Source organism: Arachis ipaensis, chromosome B5, assembly GCF_059453495.1.
Source record: "Arachis ipaensis isolate K30076 ecotype BB chromosome B5, ASM5945349v1, whole genome shotgun sequence".
In the NCBI taxonomy this organism is placed as follows: Eukaryota; Viridiplantae; Streptophyta; class Magnoliopsida; order Fabales; family Fabaceae; genus Arachis; species Arachis ipaensis.
The window spans coordinates 47,738,073-47,761,470 of record NC_142440.1 but is presented as its reverse complement, the minus strand read 5'-3'; the positions used below and the strand labels follow the sequence as shown (position 1 = coordinate 47,761,470).

Below are 23,398 nucleotides of genomic sequence, written 5' to 3'. Positions count from 1 at the left end.
CTGACAACCCAGTCATTCCACACATTGTGAACAGGATCCTATTTCTGGAACATGTGAAACTTATCCATGAGAGCACAGGCAAGAAGTTCACTGTAAGGGGCAAAATTCTGAGCCCCTATCCATTTCCATAAGGGGCTAACCGTCGAGCTAGTGACGTTAAAGAAGCGCTTGTTGGGAGGCAACCCATCAATAATTAATGTTTTCTTATTTTTATTTAAGTTTATTTAAATTCTTTCAGTTTAATTTTCATATTTGTTTAAGTTTATGATCATGTGCAGTAGTTAGAATAGAAACAGAAACAGTCAGAGTGGGAAATAGAACACCCTGGGGCAGCGGCCTTGCTGGCGTTGAACGCCAGCCAGGGAGGCCAGAGTGGGCATTCAATGCCCATGAAGAGCACATTGCTGGCGTTGAACGCTAGCCAGGGAGCACAGTGCTGTCGTTGAATGCCAATGCGCCAAGGAGTACATTACTGGCGTTGAACGCCAGTGATGGGGCAGATACCTGGTGTTAAACGCCAGGGCGTTCAACGCCCAAATAGAGGCACAGACCTGGCGCTGAACGCCAGGTAGGAGCACCCTCAAGGGCATTCAACGCCCAATAAGAGGTATATAGCAGGCGTTGAATGCCAGCCAGGAGCAACAGCTGGGCGTTCAATGCCTACAAGGGGGCAGGGAACTCGAATTTCCTAACCCCTCAGGATCAGTAGGTCCCACAGATTCCTCATCTACCCCACTTCTTCTCTCCCTTACTTTCACTCTTCTATACACACTCTTCCCTATAAACCCTAACCCAATCACATCCATATCACTTCCTAAAACTATCATAACTCCCACCAACCCCCACCCACTCTAAATTCAAAATTACCCACCCAATTTCCTCCCATTCATTCGAACCCTACTCTATCCCACCCCTATAAATACCCCTTCTTCCTACCCTTCATACACACACCATCCATACACTTATACCATCCTTTGGACGAATCCATTATCCTTCTCTATCTCCTCTATTCTCTTCTTCTTCTACTATTTTCTTCATATTTTGCTCGAGGACGAGCAAAGCTTTTAAGTTTGGTTTTGGAAAAGCCTTGCTTTTTCTTTACATTCACACTTATGGCACCCAAGGTTGGAGAATCCTCTAGAAAGAGGAAAGGGAAAGCAGTTTATTTCACCTTCAAATCTTGGAAGATAGAGAGATTTATCACCAAAGCTCATCAAGACCACTTCTATGAAGTAGTGGCAAAGAAATGGGTGATTCTTGAAGTCCCCTTTAGGCTAAAAAAGAATGAAGATCTGAAGAAAAATCTGGAGGAGAGGTTGGAAAGTTCAAACCAATCCTATCCTAGAAGTTGGGATCTTGATGGTGCAAGAGTTCTATGCTATTGCATGGGTTACTAAAAACCATGACACTAGTGTGAACCCACATCCCAAGAATTGGAGCACCATGGTCCAAGGGCGTCTCTTGGATTTCAGCCCAGAGAGTGTAAGGTTTGCCTATGATACAAAGAGACTGATTTGCAAAAAATGAGTTCCGCGCAATAACTACCGGCAAGTGCACCGGGTCGTATCAAGTAATAAAACTCACTAAAGAGTGAGGTCGATCCCATGAGGATTAACGGATTAAGCAATCAACAGTTAATTGATTAGCCTAGTTAGACGATTCAGTTTAGAGTGATAAGCAGCAGAAAAGTAAATTGCATCAAAGTAAATAAAAGCAGTAAAGTGCAGAAAAGTAAATTGACATAAATGTAAAGTGCAGGAAGTAAATGACAGAAAGTAAAAAAAGAAAAATAAAATGAAAATTGGGATCAAAAGATATTGCAATTCTCCGGATTAAGTTCATCCTCATCTCTTCCTCAATCAATGCATTCATTGATCTTCTTGGCAATTTGAAGTGATTGGATCCCAATGTCTTGGCTTACCAATCTCTCTAAGCTTGAACAATTTCCCAATATCTTGGTTTAATTATTCTTGGGAAGAGAAGAAGCTTGGTCACTGATTATACCACACACATTCATAGATCAAAGTATTGGTAGGATTGAATGTCACAATATCCATCCAACCCCCAACCTAATCCAATGTGAGAAAGCATTTCTAGCATGATTTCCTCATTCCTCGGTCAAGGTTCCGAGGAAATCCAATTATAAATAATTTCTCCGTCGAGACAATTGTTCAATTGAATTAGGATCGAAAGCTTTCTAGTAAGACCAAGAGAAAAGACAGAGAAAGGATGATGAAAATTACAATTGATCCTATTAAATAACAATAGAGCTCTCTAACCTAATGAAAAGAGTTAGTTTAGTTCATTGCTCTATTCTATTTACAAAGAAGAAATAAAATGCAAAAAATAGAAGAAGAAAAATTAGAATTCAAACAGAAAATGAAACTTTAAATTCATAATGGAAATTACAAACTAAAATTAAGCTACCAGAAAAGCAGAAAAGAAAAGAAAAGAAAGAAAAGTGCATGAAAGGTGTGTGTCAGGGGATGTAGATGCATGATTCTGGACTCCCCTCCAATCCAGAATGCTTTCTCCAATCCAGCTAACACCTATATATAGGCTTACAAAGATGAAAATGCAAATTACAAAATGAATCAAAATTCCTAATCTAGATGCTTCTTGTGCCATGGATTGAGTGATGTTTGATGGGCTTTGCTTGCTTGCATGATCCTGGGGTGTAATTGGGGCCTTTAGTAATGTTGCAGCGTTAAAAATTGTTCCCAGACTCTGTCTTCCGCGTTTGTGTCAATGTTGGCATGTAAACGTTCCCTCCAACGTTTTCCAATCCACGCATACGCGTCTCCCACGCGTACACGTGCATGATGCTTTTTGCCAATCGACGTGTACGCGTGACCCACGCGTATGCGTTATATCAAATTTTTGCCAGGAATGACATCATGGACGTTGGACCCAGCATTTGATCCCCAACGTTACCTCCAACGTTGGCCTTTTCACGCATGCGCGTAGGTGATGCGCATGCGTGGCTTGTCATTTTTCACCACTCACGCTTACGCATGGGTTACTCGTACACGTGGTTTGCCATTTCTTCATCATTCACACGTACGCGTGAGGGATGCGTACGTGTGGCTGCAAATTTTTCCAGGCTTCTTTTCGCGCACGTTGGGGGTAACGTTGGATCACCAACGTTCCTTCCAACATTGCTTCTTTAATTTTTCCTTACAACGCTGGTTCATTGCCATCTTTTACTCAAACTTTGCCATCAATGTTGGCTCTCCAACTCTGCTTTTCTCTGCTTTTCTGGTTCTATTTATCCTATCATCAAACAAACAAGTGTATCAAAGTAACATACAAGATAATCTTTACTATACTAAGCGTGGTAATAATGCTCAAAATCATAACTTCACTTAGTGTGATCTAATCTATCGTGTTTATCTTGTACACTAACAAAAATTCACTTATGCTTGAGATTTTCTTAATGCAGAGATTTTTCATGCTTTTGCTCCTTTATCAACAAAATTTGTGTGAAAACTAAACCAAAATTTAGTGAAAAAGCATAGAAAAATAGGCTATGATGCCCTGGCATCAGAGACCCACATCCCTACACTAGGAGAGTCAATTTTGACCAGAGGCTAGACCAAGTCCTTTCAGACATTTGTGTTGAAGGAGCTCAGTGGAAGAAGGATGCCCAAGACAAGCCTATCCAACTGAGCAGGCTTGACCTTAAGCCAGTAGCTAGAGGATGGTTGGAATTTATCCAATGCTCTATCATCCCTACTAGTAATCGGTCAGAAGTAACCATTGACAGAGCCATCATGATTCATTGCATCATGATTGGGAGTGAGGTGGACGTACATGAGGTAATACCTCAAGAGTTGTACAAGATAGCTGAGAAGCCTTCCACCTTAGCAAGGTTGGCATTCCCTTACCTTATCTATCATCTATGCAATTTAGCTGGAATTATCATAGAATGAGACATCTTCATTGAGGAGGACAAGCCCATCACTAAGAAGAGGATGGAGCATGTAAGAGAGCATGCACAAGAACTTGTGCAACCACCTCAACAAGAAATCCCTGAGATGCCTCAAGGGATACACTTTCCTCCCTAAGGTTATTGGGACCAATTACAGACTTCTCTTAGAGAATTAAGCACAAACATGGATCAGTTGAGGATGGGACATCAAGAGCACTCCACCATCCTTCATGAAATAAAAGAAGATCAAAGATCCATGAGGAAAGAACAACAGAGGGAGTAGTAGCCGCCATCACTAAGGTGGATTCGTTCCCTTTACCTGCTGTTGGTTATGTTATTTTTTCTATTTCCATGTATTTTGTTTTATTATCTGTTTCTAGTGCATGATCATTTTTATGTCTTAAGGCTATAAAATATTCCATGCATCTCTCACCTTGCTTAAAAGAAAAATTATTTTATTGAAAAAGAAAAATTAGGATGCATGAATTTCAAGTTTTATCTTAAGAATAGTTCAATTATTTGGCATTGTTTTTATCTTCTGAATGAATGAGTAAATAGTGCATATTTGACATTAGAGTTAAGAATGTTGGCTCTTGAAAGAATGATGATAAAAGAGAAGTATTATTGGTAATCTAAAAAATCTAAAACTTGATTTTTGAAGCAAGAAAAAGCAGCAAAAAGCAATAAAAGAAAAAAAATCATTATTATGCGAAAAAAAGCAAGCATAAAAGAAATAAAAATAAGAAAAAGCCAAAAGCTCTTTAAACCGAAAGGCATGAGCAAAAAGCCAATAGCTCTTTAAACCAAAAGGAAAGAGTAAGGATCTAAGGCTTTGAACATCAATGGTTAGGAGTGCGTAAAGGAAATATCTTAGCCTAGGCAGTTCAAATGAGCTGCTTCCCTAACTATATGCTTGTAGTGTGAAGGTGTCAAGTAAAAAACTTGAGACTGAGCAGTTAAAGTCGTGGTCCAAAGCAAAGAGTGTGCTTAAGAAATCTGAACACCACTGGCTGGGGACTCTAGCAAAGTTGAGTCACAATCCTAAGGGGTTCACCCAGTTAAAGTGTCTGTGGCATTTATGTATCCGGTGGTAATACTGGAAAACAAAGTGCATAGGGTCACGGCCAAGACTCTAAAAGCTATGTTCAAGAATAAAAAAGAACTTAACTAGGAGAATCAATAATATCATATGGATTCTAAGTTCCTAGAGATGCCAACTATTTTGAGCTTCAATTAAAAGTGAGGTGCTAAAACTATTCAGAAGCAAAAAGCTACTAGTCCCACTCATCTATTTGAAACTAAGCTTCATTGAGAACTCTGAAAGTTATTGCATCCTTATATTTCTTTTTATCTTACTTTGTTTTTGGTTGGTTGGGGACAAGCAACAGTTTAATTTTGGTGTTCTGATGAGGGGATATTTTATACACTTTTTGGCATTGTTTTCATATAGTTTTCACTATGTTTTGTTTAAGTTTTATTAAGTTTTCGTAGGTTTTAGTGTAAAATTCACATTTTTGGAAACTACTTTGAGTTTGTGTGATACGTGCTCAAGAGGGCATTTTTGTCATTTTGGAGTTAAGAGCAGAATGGTAATCTTGTTATATTCAAGGATCTGAATACTAAAAGAATTGTACCATGCCAGTCTTGGACATTAAGAAGACCAAGAGTCCATCTCAAAAATAGTGGTGCTGAAAGGGCAACAACTCATAAGGTCTATTGGGCTAAGTCAGGACAACAAGAAGCCCAATAATGCTTTTCAAATTCAATAGGAGGCATAATTTATTATTAATTTTTGAATTTTTTAAGCATTTATTTTAGTTTGTTTTGTTGTTAGAGTTTGTTGGAAGATTTGATTTACTTCTGATTTGCTTAGTAGTATTTTTAGGGATTTTAAATTTAAATCAAATCTGATCTAATCTAATAAGATCAAATCTGATTTAAATTAGTTATCATATCTTTAGGATTTTAAAATTGAAATCAAATCTGATCTAATTCAATTAGATCAAATCTGATTTAAATTAGTTATCTTATCTTATCTTTTAGCTAGTTTGTTAGGGTCTATTTAAACACCTTTGGTGAGACCATTTACATAATTTTTTATGAAAAAATTTTCAGTTGCTTTTAAGCACATTTTTATTGTGTGAGGAGTGAGGTGAGTGATTTCCTTCGCTTGTTTCATGGAGAAAATTGAGTGATTCAATTTTCATCCCTCTGATCTAGGTTGTCAAGGACAGGTTCTTTCAAGGTCTAGTAGGGAGCCCCTTCTGGTGACCTAGATTGCTAAGAACAGGTTTCTTAGAGTTCTAGTAAGAAACCCCCCCTTTATCTATCGTTTATGTTTCCGCTTGTCTCTTTATTCCAATAAATTGCTCTTCTTAATGTCATTCTTTCCTTGTCCCCCTTCCGTTAGGATTTTTTCATCTGGTATCAGTTACAGGTCGTAGGTAAATTCTTATTTATCTACACGTTCCATGGGTCTTGTTTAGTCTCTTTTTCTTTTTTTTTTCTTTAATTTCTATAAATTCACGTTAGAGTCAAACAAAAAAAAATTCTTTTTTTTTTAATTTTGTTTTCACAATTATTCTATCTTTAAGTCAATGTCTGGAAAAATAATAATAATAAAAAAAGATTGAGTATTACGATAGTGATGATGAAGGAAGCTCATATGCGAAAAAAAGTTCTCAGTTTCAAATTCCTGCATTCAAAGGGAGGAATGATCCTGAAGCGTATTTGAGATGGGAAAGGAAGGTAGAATGATTTTTGCAAATTGCATCCTTTCAGAAGAAAAGAAGGTTCAACTGGTACAAGCCAATTTTTCCAATGCTGCCCATATATGGTGGACTGGATTAGGAAGATCTAGAAGACGGTACGGAAAGCGTCCAATTAGGAACTGGGAGAAGATGAAGAAATTCACGAGGAGGCAGTTTGTGCCATCATCTTACCACAATACATTTTTTGGCAAATTTTTTACGTTACAACAAGGCTCACAATCAGTGATGGAGTACCACAAGGAGTTTCTATATTTGATGGACCTGGCTAATGTTAAAAGGAGTCCTGAGATTCTTAAGAACCGATTTTTGTTTGGATTACGTGAAGAACTTGCAGATGAAGTCCAATGTTACCGTTACACGACCGTGGACAATTTGGTCAAATTGGCCATTGACTGGGAGCAAGTGCAACTAATGATAGATCGCCATAACAAGAGAAATTCTTCTACGCCTATCTTTCATTCTTCTTCAAAGCCAAAAATTGAAGAATTTGTTGAGTATGCTGTAGAGGGTGATGTGCCCTTGGAAGATTTAATAGTGCAGAATTTCTCAATTGGGTCCTTGGGATATGAGCAATTTGAAGAATATGAGAGAAAAGAAATTGAGAAAGAGATTAAGTGTTTGAGTGAAAAGAATCCATGTTTGATTGAAAGCGAGAGTTTTGAGAGAAAAGATGAGAATAGTGAGCGAGAGGAGTCAATGAGCGAAAAAGAAACTGAGTTCGATAAACACACTTGTGAGAGAGATCTAGAAAGTTCTAGCTTAGACAAGAGTGCATTAGTCTCATTGAAATCCACAGAGTCCTTTGGTTCTTATATATCTAACCATGAAATTCCTAGTGTTTTTACATCAACTTTTCCAAGCTTTGTAGATTTTGCTGGCCAATTATAGAGGCATTAATATAGATGAAAAGGAAGAAAGACAAATTGCACATCTTGGACAAGATGGTGAATGTATAGTTGGAAAGATTAAACTTGCACACTAGGGACATAGCCACAATTCAGTGGATAGAGAAGAGTCAACAAACCATGGTATTTGAACACGGAGACTGGATTTAGATTCCTTGGTGGGAAGAAGCACTTCTCATTCAAGATTCGATCACGAATCTTTTTGAAGAGGAGGAGGATGATACGTGCTCAGGAAGGCATTTTCGTCATTTTGGATTTAAGGAGCAGAATAGTAATCTTGTTATATTCAAGGATCTGAATACTAAAAGAATTGTACCATGCCAGTCTTAGACATCAAGAAGACCAAGAGTTCGTCTCAAAAATAGTGGTGCTGAAAGGGCAACAACTCATAAGGTCCATTGGGCTAAGTCAAGACAGCAAGAAGCCCAATAATGCTTTTCAAATTCAATGGGAGGCATAATTTATTATTAATTTTTTGAAATTTTTAAGCATTTCATTTAGTTTGTTTTGTTGTTAGAGTTTGTTGGAAGATTTGATTTACTTCTAATTTGTTTAGTAGTATTTTTAGGGATTTTAAATTTAAATCAAATATGATCTAATCTAATAAGATAAAATCTAATTTAAATTAGTTATCATATCTTTAGGATTTTAAAATTTAAATCAAATCTGATCAAATTCAATAAGATCAAATCTGATTTAAATTAGTTATCTTATCTTATCTTTTAGCTAGTTTGTTAGGGGTCTATTTAAACACCTTTGGTGAGACCATTTACATAATTTTTGATGAATAAAATTTCAGTTGCTTTTAAGCACGTTTTTATTGTGTGAGGAGTGAGGTGAGTGATTTGCTTCACTTGTTGCATGGAGAAAACTGAGTGATTCAATTTTCATCCCTCTGATCTAGGTTGTCAAGGACAGGTTCTTTGAAGGTCTAGTAGGGAGCCCCTTCTGGTGACCTAGGTTGCTAAGAACAGGTTTCTTAGATGTCTAGTAGGAACCCCCCCTTTATCTATCTTTTATGTTTCCGCTTGTCTCTTTATTCCAATAAATTCCTCTTCTTAATGTCATTCTTTCCGTGTCGCCCTTCCGTTAGGATTTTTTCATCTGGTATAAGTTATAGGTCATAGGTAAATTCTTATTTATCTACACATTCCATGGGTCTTGTTTAGTCTTTTTTTTTCTTTTTTTTCTCTTTAATTTTTGTAAATTCATGTTAGAGTCAAACGAAAAAAATTCTTTTTTTTAATTTTGTTTTTACAATTATTCTATCTTTAAGTCAATGTCTGGAAAAAAATAACAATAAAAAATGATTGAGTATTACGATAGTGATGATGAAGGAAGCTCATATGCGAAAAAGAGTTCTCAGTTTCAAATCCCTGCATTCAAAGGGAGGAATGTTCCTGAAGCGTATTTCTGATGGGAAAGGAAGGTAGAATGATTGTTGCAAATTGCATCCTTTCGGAAAAAAAGAAGGTTCAACTGGTACAAGCCAATTTTTCTAATGCTGCCCGTATATGGTGGACTGAATTAGGAAGATCTAGAAGACGGTACGAAAACGCCCAATTAGTAGCTGGGAGAGGATGAAGAAATTCATGAGGAGGCAGTTTGTGCCATCATCATACCACAATACATTTTTTGGCAAATTCTTTACGCTACAACAAGGCTCACAATCAGTGATGGAGTACCACAAGGAGTTTCTATATTTGATGGACATGGCTAATATTAAAAGGAGTCCTGAGGTTCTTAAGGACCAATTTTTGTTCAGATTACGTGAAGAACTTGCAGATGAAGTCCAACGTTACCGTTACACGACCATGGACAATTTGGTCAAATTGGCCATTGACTGGGAGCAAGTGCAACTAATGATAGATCGCCATAACAAGAGAAATTCTTCTACGCCTATCTTTCATTCTTCTTCAAAGCCAGAAATTGAAGAATTTGTTGAGTATGCTGTAGAGGGTGATATGTCCTTGGAAGATTTAATAGTGCAGAATTTCTCAATTGGGTCCTTGGGATATGAGCAATTTGAAGAATATGAGAGAAAAGACATTGAGAAAGAGATTGAGTGTTTGAGTGAAAAGAATCCATGTTTGATTGAAAGCGAGAGTTTTGAGAGAAAAGATGAGAATAGTGAGCGAGAGGGGTGAATGAGCGAAAAAGAAACTGAGTTCAATAAACACACTTGTGAGAGAGATCTAGAAAGTTCTAGCCTAGACAAGAGTGCATTAGTCTCATTGAAATCCACAGAGTCCTTTGGTTCTTATATATCTAACCATGAAATTCCTAGTGTTTTTACATCAACTTTTCCAAGCTTTGTAGATTTGCTGGCCAATTATAGAGGCATTAATATAGATGAAAAGGAAGAAAGACAAATTGCACATCTTGGACAAGATGGTGAATGTATATTTGGAAAGATTAAACTTGCACACTAGGGACATAGCCACAATTCAGTGGATAGAGAACAGTCAACAAACCATGGTATTTGAACACAGAGACTGGATTTGGATTCCTTGGTGGGAAGAAGCACTTCTCATTCAAGATTCGATCACGAATATTTTTGAAAAGGAGGAGGATGATACGTGCTCAGGAGGGCATTTTCGTCATTTTGGATTTAAGGAGCAGAATAGTAATCTTGTTATATTCAAGGATCTGAATACTAAAAGAATTGTAGCATGCCAGCCTTGGACATCAAGAAGACCAAGAGTCCGTCTCAAAAACAGTGGTGCTGAAAGGGCAACAACTCATAAGGTCCATTGGGCTAAGTCAGGATAGTAAGAAGCCCAATAATGCTTTTCAAATTCAATGGGAGGCATGATTTATTATTAATTTTTGAATTTTTTATGCATTTATTTTAGTTTGTTTTGTTGTTAGCATTTGTTGGAAGATTTGATTTACTTCTGATTTGCTTAGTAGTATTTTTAGAGATTTTAAATTTAAATCAAATCTGATCTAATCTAATAAGATCAAATCAGATTTAAATTAGTTATCATATCTTTAGGATTTTAAAATTTAAATCAAATCTGATCTAATTCAATAAGATCAAGTCTGATTTAAATTAGTTATCTTATCTTATCTTTTAGCTAGTTTGTTAGGGGTCTATTTAAACACCTTTGGTAAGACCATTTACATAATTTTTGATGAATAAATTTTCAGTTGCTTTTAAGCACATTTTTATTGTGTGAGGAGTGAGGTGAGTGATTTGCTTCACTTGTTGCATGGAGAAAATTGAGTGATTCAATTTTCATCCCTCTGATCTAGGTTGTCAAGGACAGGTTCTTTCAAGGTCTAGTAGGGAGCCCCTTCTGGTGACCTAGGTTGCTAAGAACAGGTTTCTTAGAGGTCTAGTAGGAAACCCCCCCCTTTATCTATCTTTTATGTTTTCGCTTGACTCTTTATTCGAATAAATTCCTCTTCTTAATGTCATTCTTTTCTTGTCCCCCTTCCGTTAGGATTTTTTCATCTGGTATCAGTTACAGGTCGTAGGTAAATTCTTATTTATCTACACGTTCCATGGGTCTTGTTTAGTCTCTTTTTCTTTTTTTTTTCTCTTTAATTTCTGTAAATTCACGTTAGAGTCAAACGAAAAAAAATTCTTTTTTTTTATTTTGTTTTTACAATTATTCTATCTTTAAGTCAATGTCTGGAAAAAAAATAATAATAAAAAATAATTGAGTATTACGATAGTAATGATGAAGGAAGCTCATATGCGAAAAAGAGTTCTCAGTTTCAAATCCCTGCATTCAAAGGGAGGAATGATCCTGAAGCGTATTTCAGATAGGAAAGGAAGGTAGAATGATTTTTGCAAATTGCATCCTTTCAAAAGAAAAGAAGGTTCAACTGGTACAAGCCAATTTTTCCAATGCCGCCCGTATATGGTGGACTGAATTAGGAAGATCTAGAAGATGGTACGGAAAGCGCCTAATTAGCAGCTGGGAGAAGATGAAAAAATTCATGAAGAGGCAGTTTGTGCCATCATCATACCACAATACATTTTTTGGCAAATTTTTTACGTTATAACAAGGCTCACAATCAGTGATGGAGTACCACAAGGAGTTTCTATATTTGATGGACATGGCTAATATTAAAAGGAGTCCTGAGGTTCTTAAGGACCGATTTTTGTTTGGATTATGTGAAAAACTTGCAGATGAAGTCCAACGTTACCTTTACACGACCATGGACAATTTGGTCAAATTGGCCATTGACTGGGAGCAAGTGCAACTAATGATAGATCGCCATAACAAGAGAAATTCTTCTATGCCGATCTTTCTTTCTTCTTCAAAGCCAGAAATTAAAGAATTTGTTGAGTATGCTGTAGAGGGTGATCTGTCCTTGGAAGATTTAACAGTGCAGAATTTCTCAATCTTGGGATGACTACAAGAAAAACACCCATTCAGGTACATTTGAAAAGTGTAGCCAAAAGTGGAAAAAAATGATGCCTTAGGCTACGGCTACGCTTTCTGGGCTACGGCTACGCTTTTTGGGGTGATTTCTATTCGGCCGTTGCCTATTCTCAAAGGCTACGCTTTTCTGCACCAAGGGCTACGCTTTTGGCGTTTGGGAATAGGCTACGCTTTTCAAGTGATGCTGTCCAGGACCAAAGGCTACGCTTTTCAGCTTCCATTTTTGCCAGAATAGGCTACGCTTTTCAATGCTACTGCATCACTTGTAAAGCGTAGCCACATTGTATACCCTGGCTATATTTTTTAAGTGTAGCCTTAGGTCGCTCGTTTTTTTTTTTTTTTGTATACTATAGCTACTATATATAAGTGTAGCCTTAGGTCTCTTTTTTTTTTTGTATACTATAGCTACTGTATATAAGTGTAGCCTTAAGTCTCGTTTTTATATATATATCTAATAATTATTAATACAACATAATAGTTAATATAATTACATGTATAATAATTCTGCATTTTTATTTAAATGAGTTGAATATTATAAAATAAAAATAAATACATAATTATACTAAATAATTTCTTTAAATAACAAAAATTATCTCTAACCAAAATATATTTATAATAATGATTCAAAAGTACTAGAATGAAGTTCATTGTAAAAATTCATACATCTCACAAGGACATTTTTTCAAGTACACAAGGACAATGGTGATCATGCACAGCCTACATGAGTAATACAGAGTGATAAAGGTTCAGTAGAGTTTCTACTTAACTGATCATATCACCAAGATGATGACAAACTATTACTTAACACCAAACAACATCAATCTCACATATGCTTAAATTCCACGCCAGGAGTGAACTTTCATTTACTTACATATATCACTATCATTGACATACAACATCTGCACAAAAGCATTGGACAGTATCTGCTGTTAAAACTGAGACTTGTCAAGACTGTCAAAGTAAGGATGATCAAGTGCTGCCTTGGCAGAGATTCTCTCAACAGGATTATACTTGAGCATTTTCTGCACGACGAAATATCTAGTATAGTCAGTCCTAAGTTTGTACAGAATATAAGTAAACGTATTATTATAGCCAAATTGAAGGTAACATGAATTCCAGTTATTTCAAATGCTACAATAGATAATACTTCCCAAGTAACACCTTGTGAGCTACTTCAGATAACTTAAAAAACTTTAGATATATTACTATGAAGAGCACTGTTTAACAAATGCTATTCAAGTCTAGTCCAGACTAGTTCAACCTTTGAACTAATATTAGAACTGCGAGTTTCTACCGCTATTAGAATGTCAAGTGAGAAAGTGAGAAACTAATCATCTTGCACCATTGCATCAATAACTTCATTGTGTTTAGGCCCTAACATTGTTGCTTTACAGTTATCTGTCCTCACTTTAGAGGATCCTATTCTTAGGAACTCATTAGAATAATGCTTTTATAGAGGAACACTAACCGTGAGAAGGTCTACTCCATCAGGTCCCAAAGTTGGCACAGTCCTCACCAAGTTCTGAGGTTCCCACTTTGGGTAGGTATGCCAATCACGAAGCAAAGTAACTCCCGGCCATTGCTCCTCAGTTGGAGTTCCCAAAATCCTGGAAAGATCAAATTCAAAAAAAGTAGTTAGTAAAGGCAGCAGAAAAATTTGTTTTTTCCATGATCACCATATATTTCAGAGCAGTTTTCTTTAACACTGGTCCATTCAAAGTTGTTATCAGATTCTTGTACATAAGGCTGAGTAAAAGAGCAGCAATGTCAAGCGGTTAATATTGCAATCTGGCTTTTCCATCAAGTAAGTTTCAAAGAAGTACATAAAGAGATTAAAATCCTATATGTTTCTGACATGTAATATTACCACAGTCATACACAGATTAAAATCATTTTCAGATGGGGCACAAGACAACTCAAAGTTTCTTTCCAGTTCATTTTAATTTCGTGCAACAGTAACTTGCAAAGTAGTACAACACGAAATGGAAAATCTGAACTGACAATGAGTCTAACTCATTTATTAAACAAATTTTGGCATGGAACTGAAAGGCAGAAACCATAATACCTGACTTCAATTTCTCATCCGGCCCAGTCAAGGGCTTTCTGAGCTGGTTCGGTCAATGGAGGATGCTCGGGGCTAAAGAAATACAGGTCAGATTTCCCAAGTAGCTCTGCTGTTTCTTCTGGTACTTTGAAAAGAGAAATTCAATTGGCTCTCAAGAATTTTGCAGCTTTACTTGTTCCTAAAAGAATACAAAAAAAATTATTTTAGTGCTTATGAGTAGAAGAAAGGCATAGATCTATAAATTTAGAAAATGGATTCATTCAATTTCATGAAATCAAAATGGAAGGACATTGCTGGAAATCAAATTTCATTTAGTATCCAATCCAAATTCTGACCTGACCTTCCCACGATCTACAACCATAAAATTTTAAGCATATTAAAATTCTAAACTTAATCCACCAAACTTTTAACTATAGCTGATGCATCTGAATTACTCAATAGTAATCCAAGTTTAAAACTGTTGCTTATTTAAGCATCCACACAACATAAACCACTAATTCACAAATGTGGTATAAGGATATTAGATAAACAAGCTAAGTTATGAAATATTGAGTGTATAAGCATAAGGCCATGGCAAAAAAAGAACTAATAACTATGCAAATGAGCAGCTCCAAAAAAGGAACAAAACAATGCATCCAGCCATCATGATCAGATCAGAGTAAAGAAAAATAAGAGTCATAAGAGCAATGCACAATTTTCTAATAATTTGTTCTCATGAAGGCTCTTTAAAGGAAAATGATTTTGCACTCAGTTAATTTTTGGGTGGTGGGGAGGTGAGATAAAAATCGAACACAACCCTCGGATTTCATGGCCAAAAGCAAATTCATATACAGCTTTTGCAGCAAGCTTTATGTACATTCTTTGTGCACCATTTACAACCAGCAGTGAGGATCATGAAACGGTAATTGTAGATATGGATTCAAGTTAGATTTAGAATTCAATTGTGTAATCTACGAACCAATAAAACTTTCATAAGAAAATTATGAAAGCAAAATCGAAGTGAGTTGTACAATAATAATAATAATAATAATAACACACCTCTCGAACTTCCTTAGCACTCTGTATGGTACCTAGGCTAGCCTGCAACAGAAGCATAAGATAAGCATCATCTTGAATAAACATAATATAGCAAGCTAAGATAAGCATCATCTTGAATATGCATAATATAGCAAGTAGTCTCTTACTTGTTTAGTCAGTTAGAACTGGAAAAAACACAGAAGATCAAAAGGGTTCAATCTACAAAAATGCTTTCATCCTCTTATCCTTACCATAACCCCACAATCTCACCCGAACCTCATTACGGGACTCATTTGTTCTTAGGCCATATCAAAGAAACACAAATAAGAAATGAGCAGTACCTGCAGGTGCTACACCCTTTCAGATAAACTATGAACCTCATCAGATGCTCGCTTTTCTGCATTTGATAATACTTCATTTTCATGCTTCAAAACAGATAACTGACGAATAAGGGGAGGCAGTGAGTTAATAAATAGGTACTAAATCAAAATATTACAAAAAGTAAATTGATTTTGGGTGTAAAGTGCATGTGAGCTTAAAGTTCAGAGAGGTTAAATTACTTTTTTCACTAAAAATAAAAAAAAAATTACTATTCTAGGAGAAACCAAGAAATGGGAATATCAGTACAAATACAATATCGATATGACAACCATTTTACATTCTTTGTGCCAACATTCTCAAAGCAATATAAACACGTGAAAGGAAAATTATACAGCCATACAGGACTTACTACTAATCTTGAACAAACATAGTCTGTAAGTGCAAAATCATAAGGCATTTGCCTTTGCCTCAGTCTGGATTTTAAATATATATATGCCTTTGCCTCAGTCTCTTTCATGTTAAAAGCCTTAGTCAGCTCCAAAATATCTCTAAATTAGACTGATTAAGCATGTAAAATGCAAGTATCAATAGATTATAAACCATGGCAGTTTGTCAAAACATTGAATATCAAAAAGGAAATGGGATTCACAAGTTATAATGCAGTCAGGACATAAAATAAAATAAAAAAATCAACATAAAAATTAATTAGTGATTATGTCTTGGCATAATTAGAAATCAACCATATATCTTGGCAGCTTCCACGATGATTCTGGGCAGCTCTAGTGATGGTGGAAGACCTTCAACAGCAGCCAAACAGAAACGTTGGTTCCCACAACAGTAATGACAGTTACAGTAGCACAAGGAATCCGAACTCAACGAACTCAAGGGCAGAAACAGCTCAGGGCAGTGGACGTTGAATATGATTAGGACGGCAACAGGGAAGTAGCAACTCACCCCCGCTAGTGGCTCCAATCACAGCAACTCCAAATCGACGGCAGCAGCGGCTTGAACGGTAGCGGCGACGGAAGCTCAGTGACAGTCGTGGCTCCAGCGACAAGCCTTTGTAGCGATGGCGACAGATCGACGACTCAGGGTGAGGGAAGCTCGACGGCGCACAGTGACACGAGCACGACAGCGGCTCCTCGCAGCTTCGTGGGTGGTGACGGCGACGAGCCTGGCTTCGACGGCAGCGATCGTGGGTAGCTCCTCTCGAATCTGTCTCTCTCTCTCTCTCTCTCATGTGCGACACGACGGCGGCATTCGACGGCAGGGAGGACGACTTTCCGCAGCTCTGAAGGTGGCAATAGTTGCAGCGGCACTGCGGTGGTGACGGCTGGGCAGGCCTTTCCTCTCTTCTTTTCTTCTCCCGATCCCTCTTCTCTCTATAGTGGCTGCTTTTGTTTGTACGTTGAAGGAGGGTGAGGTTGCGGCTGTTAGGGTTAGAAACTGGGGAAATTAGGATTTTCTGAGTTAATTTGGGGATTTTGGAATTTAGGATTAGAAATTAGGGATGTTACCATGAGTGGTGATGGTGCAGAATCTTCTCTGATTTGGGGGTGGCGCGAAGAAGGGAAAAACTAAGGTGGGGTTTTATTTTTTCATTTTAATTTTGGTTAAGTGTTTGTATGTGTATCATTTGCTGAATATTGAAAAAAAATTTACTAAGTGTTGAATATTTGATTTGAGATATATTAGGCAACACTTTTAAAGTGCACCTGAAACTTGATAAATAGGTTACTCTTTAAAAGTGTACTCTTTGGTGTAAAAAGTGAACCTATAGCTTTTAAGATAAGGCTACGCTTTATAAGTGATATTTATAATATCTAAGGCTACACTTTTCAAGTGATGCTACAAATGTGTTTTCTATTCTCTTACGAAAAGGAAACACGGAGAAAAACGTAGCCTATTCTAGGAATAGGCTACGCTTTCCAAATGTAACCTAAAAAAAGTGTGGCTGAATGGGTGTTTTTCTTGTAATGGATATGAGCAATTTGAAGAATATGAGAGAAAAGAAATTGAGAAAGAGATTGAGTGTTTGAGTGAAAAGAATCCACGTTTGATTGAAAGCGAGAGTTTTGAGAGAAAAGATGAGAATAGTGAGCGAGAGGAGTCAATGAGCGAAAAAAAAACTGAGTTCAATAAACACACTTGTGAGAGAGATCTAGAAAGTTCTAGCCTAGACAAGAGTGCATTAGTCTCATTGAAATCCACAAAGTCCTTAGATTCTTATATATCTAACCATGAAATTCCTAGTGTTTTTACATCAACTTTTCCAGGCTTTGTAGATTTGCTGGCCAATTATAGAGGCATTAATATAGATGAAAAGGAAGAAAGACAAATTGCACACCTCGGACAAGATGGTGAATGTATAGTTGGAAAGATTGAACTTGCACACATAGGAGACATAGCCACAATTCAGTGGATAGAGAAGAGTCAACAAACCATGGTATTTGAACCCGGAGACTGGATTTGGATTCCTTGGAGGGAAGAAGCGATTCTCATTCAAGATTCGAGGATGAATCTTTTTGAAGAGGAGGAGGATGATACGTTCTCAGGAGGGTATTTTCGTCATTTTGGAATTAAGGGGCAGAATGGTAATCTTGTTATATTCAAGGATCTGAATACTAAAAGAATTGTACCATGCCAGTCTTGGACATCAAGAAAACTAAGAGTCTGTCTCCAAAACAGTGATGCTGAAAGGGCAACAACTCATAAAGGTCCATTGGGCTAAGTCAGGATAGTAAGAAGCCCAATAATGCTTTTCAAATTCAATGGGAGGCATAATTTATTATTAATTTTCGAATTTTTTAAGCATTTATTTTAGTTTGTTTTGTTGTTAGAGTTTGTTGGAAGATTTGATTTACTTCTGATTTGCTTAGTAGTATTTTTAGGGATTTTAAATTTAAATCAAATATGATCTAATCTAATAAGATAAAATCTGATTTAAATTAGTTATCATATCTTTAGGATTTTAAAATTTAAATCAAATCTGATCTAATTCAATAAGATCAAATCTGATTTAAATTAGTTATCTTATCTTATCTTTTAGCTAGTTTGTTAGGGGTCTATTTAAACACCTTTGGTGAGACCATTTACATAATTTTTGATGAATAAATTTTCAGTTGCTTTTAAGCACGTTTTTATTGTGTGAGGAGTGAGGTGAGTGATTTGCTTCGCTTGTTGCATGGAGAAAATTGAGTGATTTAATTTTCATCCCTCTGATCTTGGTTGTCAACGACAGGTTCTTTGAAGGTCTAGTAGGGAGCCCCTTCTAGTGACCTAGGTTGCTAAGAACAGGTTTCTTAGATGTCTAATAGGAACCCCCCCCTTTTTCTATCTTTTATGTTTCGGCTTGTCTCTTTATTCCAATAAATTCCTCTTCTTAATGTCATTCTTTCCGTGTCCCCCTTCCGTTATGATTTTTTCATCTCGTATCAGTTACAGGTCGTAGGTAAATTCTTATTTATCTAGACGTTTCATGGGTCTTGTTTAGTCTTTTTTTCTTTTTTTTCTTTAATTTTTGTAAATTCATGTTAGAGTCAAACGAAAAAAAATTCTTTTTTTTTAATTTTATTTTTACAATTATTCTATCTTTAAGTCAATGTCTGGAAAAAAATAATAATGAAAAATGATTGAGTATTACGATAGTGATGATGAAGGAAGCTCATATGCAAAAAAGAGTTCTCAGTTTCAAATCTCTGCATTCAAAGGGAGGAAGGATCCTAAAGCGTATTTCAGATGGGAAAGGAAGGTAGAATGATTTTTGCAAATTGCATCCTTTCGGAAGAAAAGAAGGTTCAACTGGTACAAGCCAATTAGCAGCTGGGAGAAGATGAAGAAATTCATGAGGAGGCAGTTTGTACCATCATCATACCACAATACATTTTTTGGCAAATTTTTTACGCTACAACGAGGCTCACAATTAGTGATGGAGTACCACAAGGAGTTTCTATATTTGATGGACATGGCTAATATTAAAAGGAGTCCTGAGGTTCTTAAGGACCGATTTTTGTTTGGATTACGTGAAGAACTTGCAGATGAAGTCCAACGTTACCGTTACACGACCATGGACAATTTGGTCAAATTGGCCATTGACTGGGAGCAAGTGCAACAAATGATAGATCGCCATAACAAGAGGAATTCTTCTACGCCTATCTTTCATTCTTCTTCAAAGCCAGAAATTGAAGAATTTGTTGAGTATGCTGTAGAGGGTGATGTGTCCTTGGAAGATTTAATAGTGCAGAATTTCTCAATTGGGTCCTTGGGATGTGAGCAATTTAAAGAATATGAGAGGAAAGAAATTGAGAAAGAGATTGAGTGTTTGAGTGAAAAGAATCCATGTTTGATTGAAAGCGAGTTTTGAGAGAAAAGATGAGAATAGTGAGCGAGAGGAGTGAATGAGGAAAAAAGAAACTGAGTTCAATAAACACACTTGTGAGAGAGATCTAGAAAGTTCTAGCCTAGACAAGAGTGCATTAGTCTCATTGAAATCCACCGAGTCCTTAGTTTCTTATATATCTAACCATGAAATTCCTAGTGTTTTTACATCAACTTTTCCAGGCTTTGTATATTCACTGGCCAATTATGGAGGAATTAATATAGATGAAAAGGAAGAAAGACAAATTGCACACCTTGGACTAGATAGTGAATGTATAGTTGGAAAGATTGAACTTGCACACATAGGAGACATAGCCACAATTCAGTGGATAGAGAAGAGTTAACAAACCATGGTATTTGAACCCAGAGACTGGATTTGGATTCCTTGGAGGGAAGAAGCGCTTGTTATTCAAGATTTGAGGACGAATCTTTTTGAAGAGGAGGAGGATGATACGTGCTCAGGAGGGCATTTTTGTCATTTTGGAGTTAAGGGGCAGAATGGTAATCTTGTTATATTCAAGGATCTAAATACTAAAAGAATTGTACCATGCCAGTCTTGGACATCAAGAAGACCAAGAGTCCGTCTCAAAAATAATGGTGCTGAAAGGGCAACAACTCATAAGGTCCATTGGGCTAAGTCAGGATAGTAAGAAGGCCAATAATGCTTTTCAAATTCAATTGGAGGCATAATTTATTAATAATTTTCGAATTTTTTAAGCATTTATTTTAGTTTATTTTGTTGTTAGAGTTTGTTGGAAGATTTGATTTACTTCTGATTTGCTTAGTAGTATTTTTAGGGATTTTAAATTTAAATCAAATCTGATCTAATCTAATAAGATCAATTCTGATTTAAATTAGTTATCATATCTTTAGGATTTTAAAATTTAAATCAAATCTGATCTAATTCAATAAGATCAAATCTGATTTAAATTAGTTATCTTATCTTATTTTTTAGCTAGTTTGTTAGGGGTCTATTTAAACACCTTTGGTGAGACCATTTACATAATTTTTGATGAATAAAATTTCAGTTGCTTTTAAGCACGTTTTTATTGTGTGAGGAGTGAGGTGAGTGATTTGCTTCACTTGTTGCATGGAGAAAATTGAGTGATTCAATTTTCATCCCTCTGATCTAGGTTGTCAAGGACAGGTTCTTTCAAGGTCTAATTGGGAGCCCCTTCTGGTGACCTAGTAGGAACCCCCTCCTTTTATCTATCTTTTATGTTTTCGCTTGTCTCTTTATTCCAATAAATTCCTCTTCTTAATGTCATTCTTTCCTTGTCCTCTTCCGTTAGGATTTTTTCATCTGGTATCAGTTACAGGTCATAGGTAAATTCTTATTTATCTACACGTTCTATGGGTCTTGTTTAGTCTCTTTTTCTTTTTTTTTCTCTTTAATTTCTGTAAATTCACGTTAGAGTCAAACGAAAAAAAAATTCTTTTTTTTTAATTTTGTTTTTACAATCATTCTATCTTTAAGTCAATGTCTGGAAAAAAATAATAATAAAAAAATGATTGAGTATTACGATAGTAATGATGAAGGAAGCTCATATGCGAAAAAGAGTTCTCAGTTTCAAATCCCTGCATTCAAAGGGAGGAATGATCCTGAAGCGTATTTCAGATAGGAAAGGAAGGTAGAATGATTTTTGCAAATTGCATCCTTTCAAAAGAAAAGAAGGTTCAACTGGTACAAGCCAATTTTTCCAATGCTGCCCGTATATGGTGGACTGAATTAGGAAGATCTAGAAGACGGTACGGAAAGCACCTAATTAGTAGCTGGGAGAAGATGAAGAAATTCATGAGGAGGCAGCTTGTGCCATCATCATACCACAATACTTTTTTGGCAAATTTTTTACGTTACAACAAGGCTCACAATCAGTGATGGAGTACCACAAGGAGTTTCTATATTTGATGGCCATGGCTAATATTAAAAGGAGTCCTGAGGTTCTTAAGGACCGATTTTTGTTTGGATTACGTGAAAAACTTGCAGATGAAGTCCAACGTTACCGTTACATGACCATGGACAATTTGGTCAAATTGGCCATTGACTGGGAGCAAGTGTAACAAATGATAGATCGCCATAACAAGAGGAATTCTTCTACGCCTATCTTTCATTCTTCTTTAAAGCCATAAATTGAAGAATTTGTTGAGTATGCTGTAGATGGTGATGTGTCCTTGGAAGATTTAACAGTGCAGAATTTCTGAATTGGATCCTTGGGATGTGAGCAATTTGAAGAATATGAGAGAAAAGAAATTGAGAAAGAGATTGAGTGTTTGAGTGAAAAGAATCCATGTTTGATTGAAAGAGAGAGTTTTGAGAGAAAAATGAGAATAGTGAGCGAGAGGAGTCAATGAGCGAAAAAGAAACTGAGTTCAATAAACACACTTGTGAGAGAGATCTAGAAAGTTCTAGCCTAGACATGAGTGCATTAGTCTCATTGAAATCCACAGAGTCCTTAGTTTCTTATATATCTAACCATGAAATTCCTAGTGTTTTTACATCAACTTTTCCAGGCTTTGTAGATTCGCTGGCCAATTATGGAGGCATTAATATAGATGAAAAGGAAGAAAGACAAATTGCACACTTTGGACAAGATGGTGAATGTATAGTTGGAAAGATTGAACTTGCACACATAGGACACATAGCCACAATTCAGTGGATAGAGAATAGTCAACAAACCATGGTATTTGAACCCGGAAACTAGATATGGATTCCTTGGAGGGAAGAAGCGCTTCTCATTTAAGATTCGAGGACGAATCTTTTTAAAGAGGAGGAGGATGATACGTGCTCAGGAGGGCATTTTTGTCATTTTGGAGTTAAGGGGGCAGAATGGTAATCTTGTTATATTCAAGGATCTGAATACTAAAAGAATTGTACCATGCCAGTCTTGGACATCAAGAAGACCAAAAGTGTGTCTCAAAAACAGTGGTGCTGAAAGGGCAACAACTCATAAGGTTCATTGGGCTAAGTCAGGACAGCAAGAAGCCCAATAATGCTTTTCAAATTCAATGGGAGGCATAATTTATTATTAATTTTTGAATTTTTCAAGCATTTATTTTAGTTTGTTTTGTTGTTAGAGTTTGTTGGAAGATTTGATTTACTTCTGATTTGCTTAGTAGTATTTTTAGGGATTTTAAATTTAAATCAAATCTGATCTAATCTAATAAGATCAAATCTGATTTAAATTAGTTATCATATCTTTAGGATTTTAAAATTTAAATCAAATCTGATCTAATTCAATAAGATCAAATCTGATTTAAATTAGTTATCTTATCTTATCTTTTAGCTAGTTTGTTAGGGGTCTATTTAAACACCTTTGGTGAGACCATTTAAATAACTTTTGATGAATAAATTTTCGGAAAAGTTTAGGGGGCCAGCAACTTTGTTAAATTCTGGCCAGCATGTAGCCAGCAAAACAAAGTGAGCCATTAGATGAAATCTCACACTATTAAAACCATCATTGATGGCTATTTGATGGCTACAAATCACAAAATTGCTGGCCTCCTAGCATTCCTCTAAATTTTCAGTTGCTTTTAAGCACGTTTTTATTGTGTGAGGAGTGAGGTGAGTGATTTGCTTCGCTTGTTGCATGAAGAAGATTGAGTGATTCAAT

At 36.2% G+C, this 23,398-nt stretch overlaps 1 long non-coding RNA gene across 1 annotated transcript; it reads right to left on the bottom strand.

Moving 5' to 3' along the window:
- Positions 1-12,921: 12,921 nt before the first annotated feature.
- Positions 12,922-15,157, bottom strand: LOC148564085 (uncharacterized). Its single transcript, XR_015883290.1, has 4 exons — positions 15,111-15,157; positions 14,073-14,250; positions 13,476-13,614; positions 12,922-13,029 (listed from the first exon to the last, which is right to left on the bottom strand). It is a non-coding gene; the product is annotated as an uncharacterized LOC148564085 (long non-coding RNA).
- Between the last annotated feature and the right edge of the window lie 8,241 nt (positions 15,158-23,398).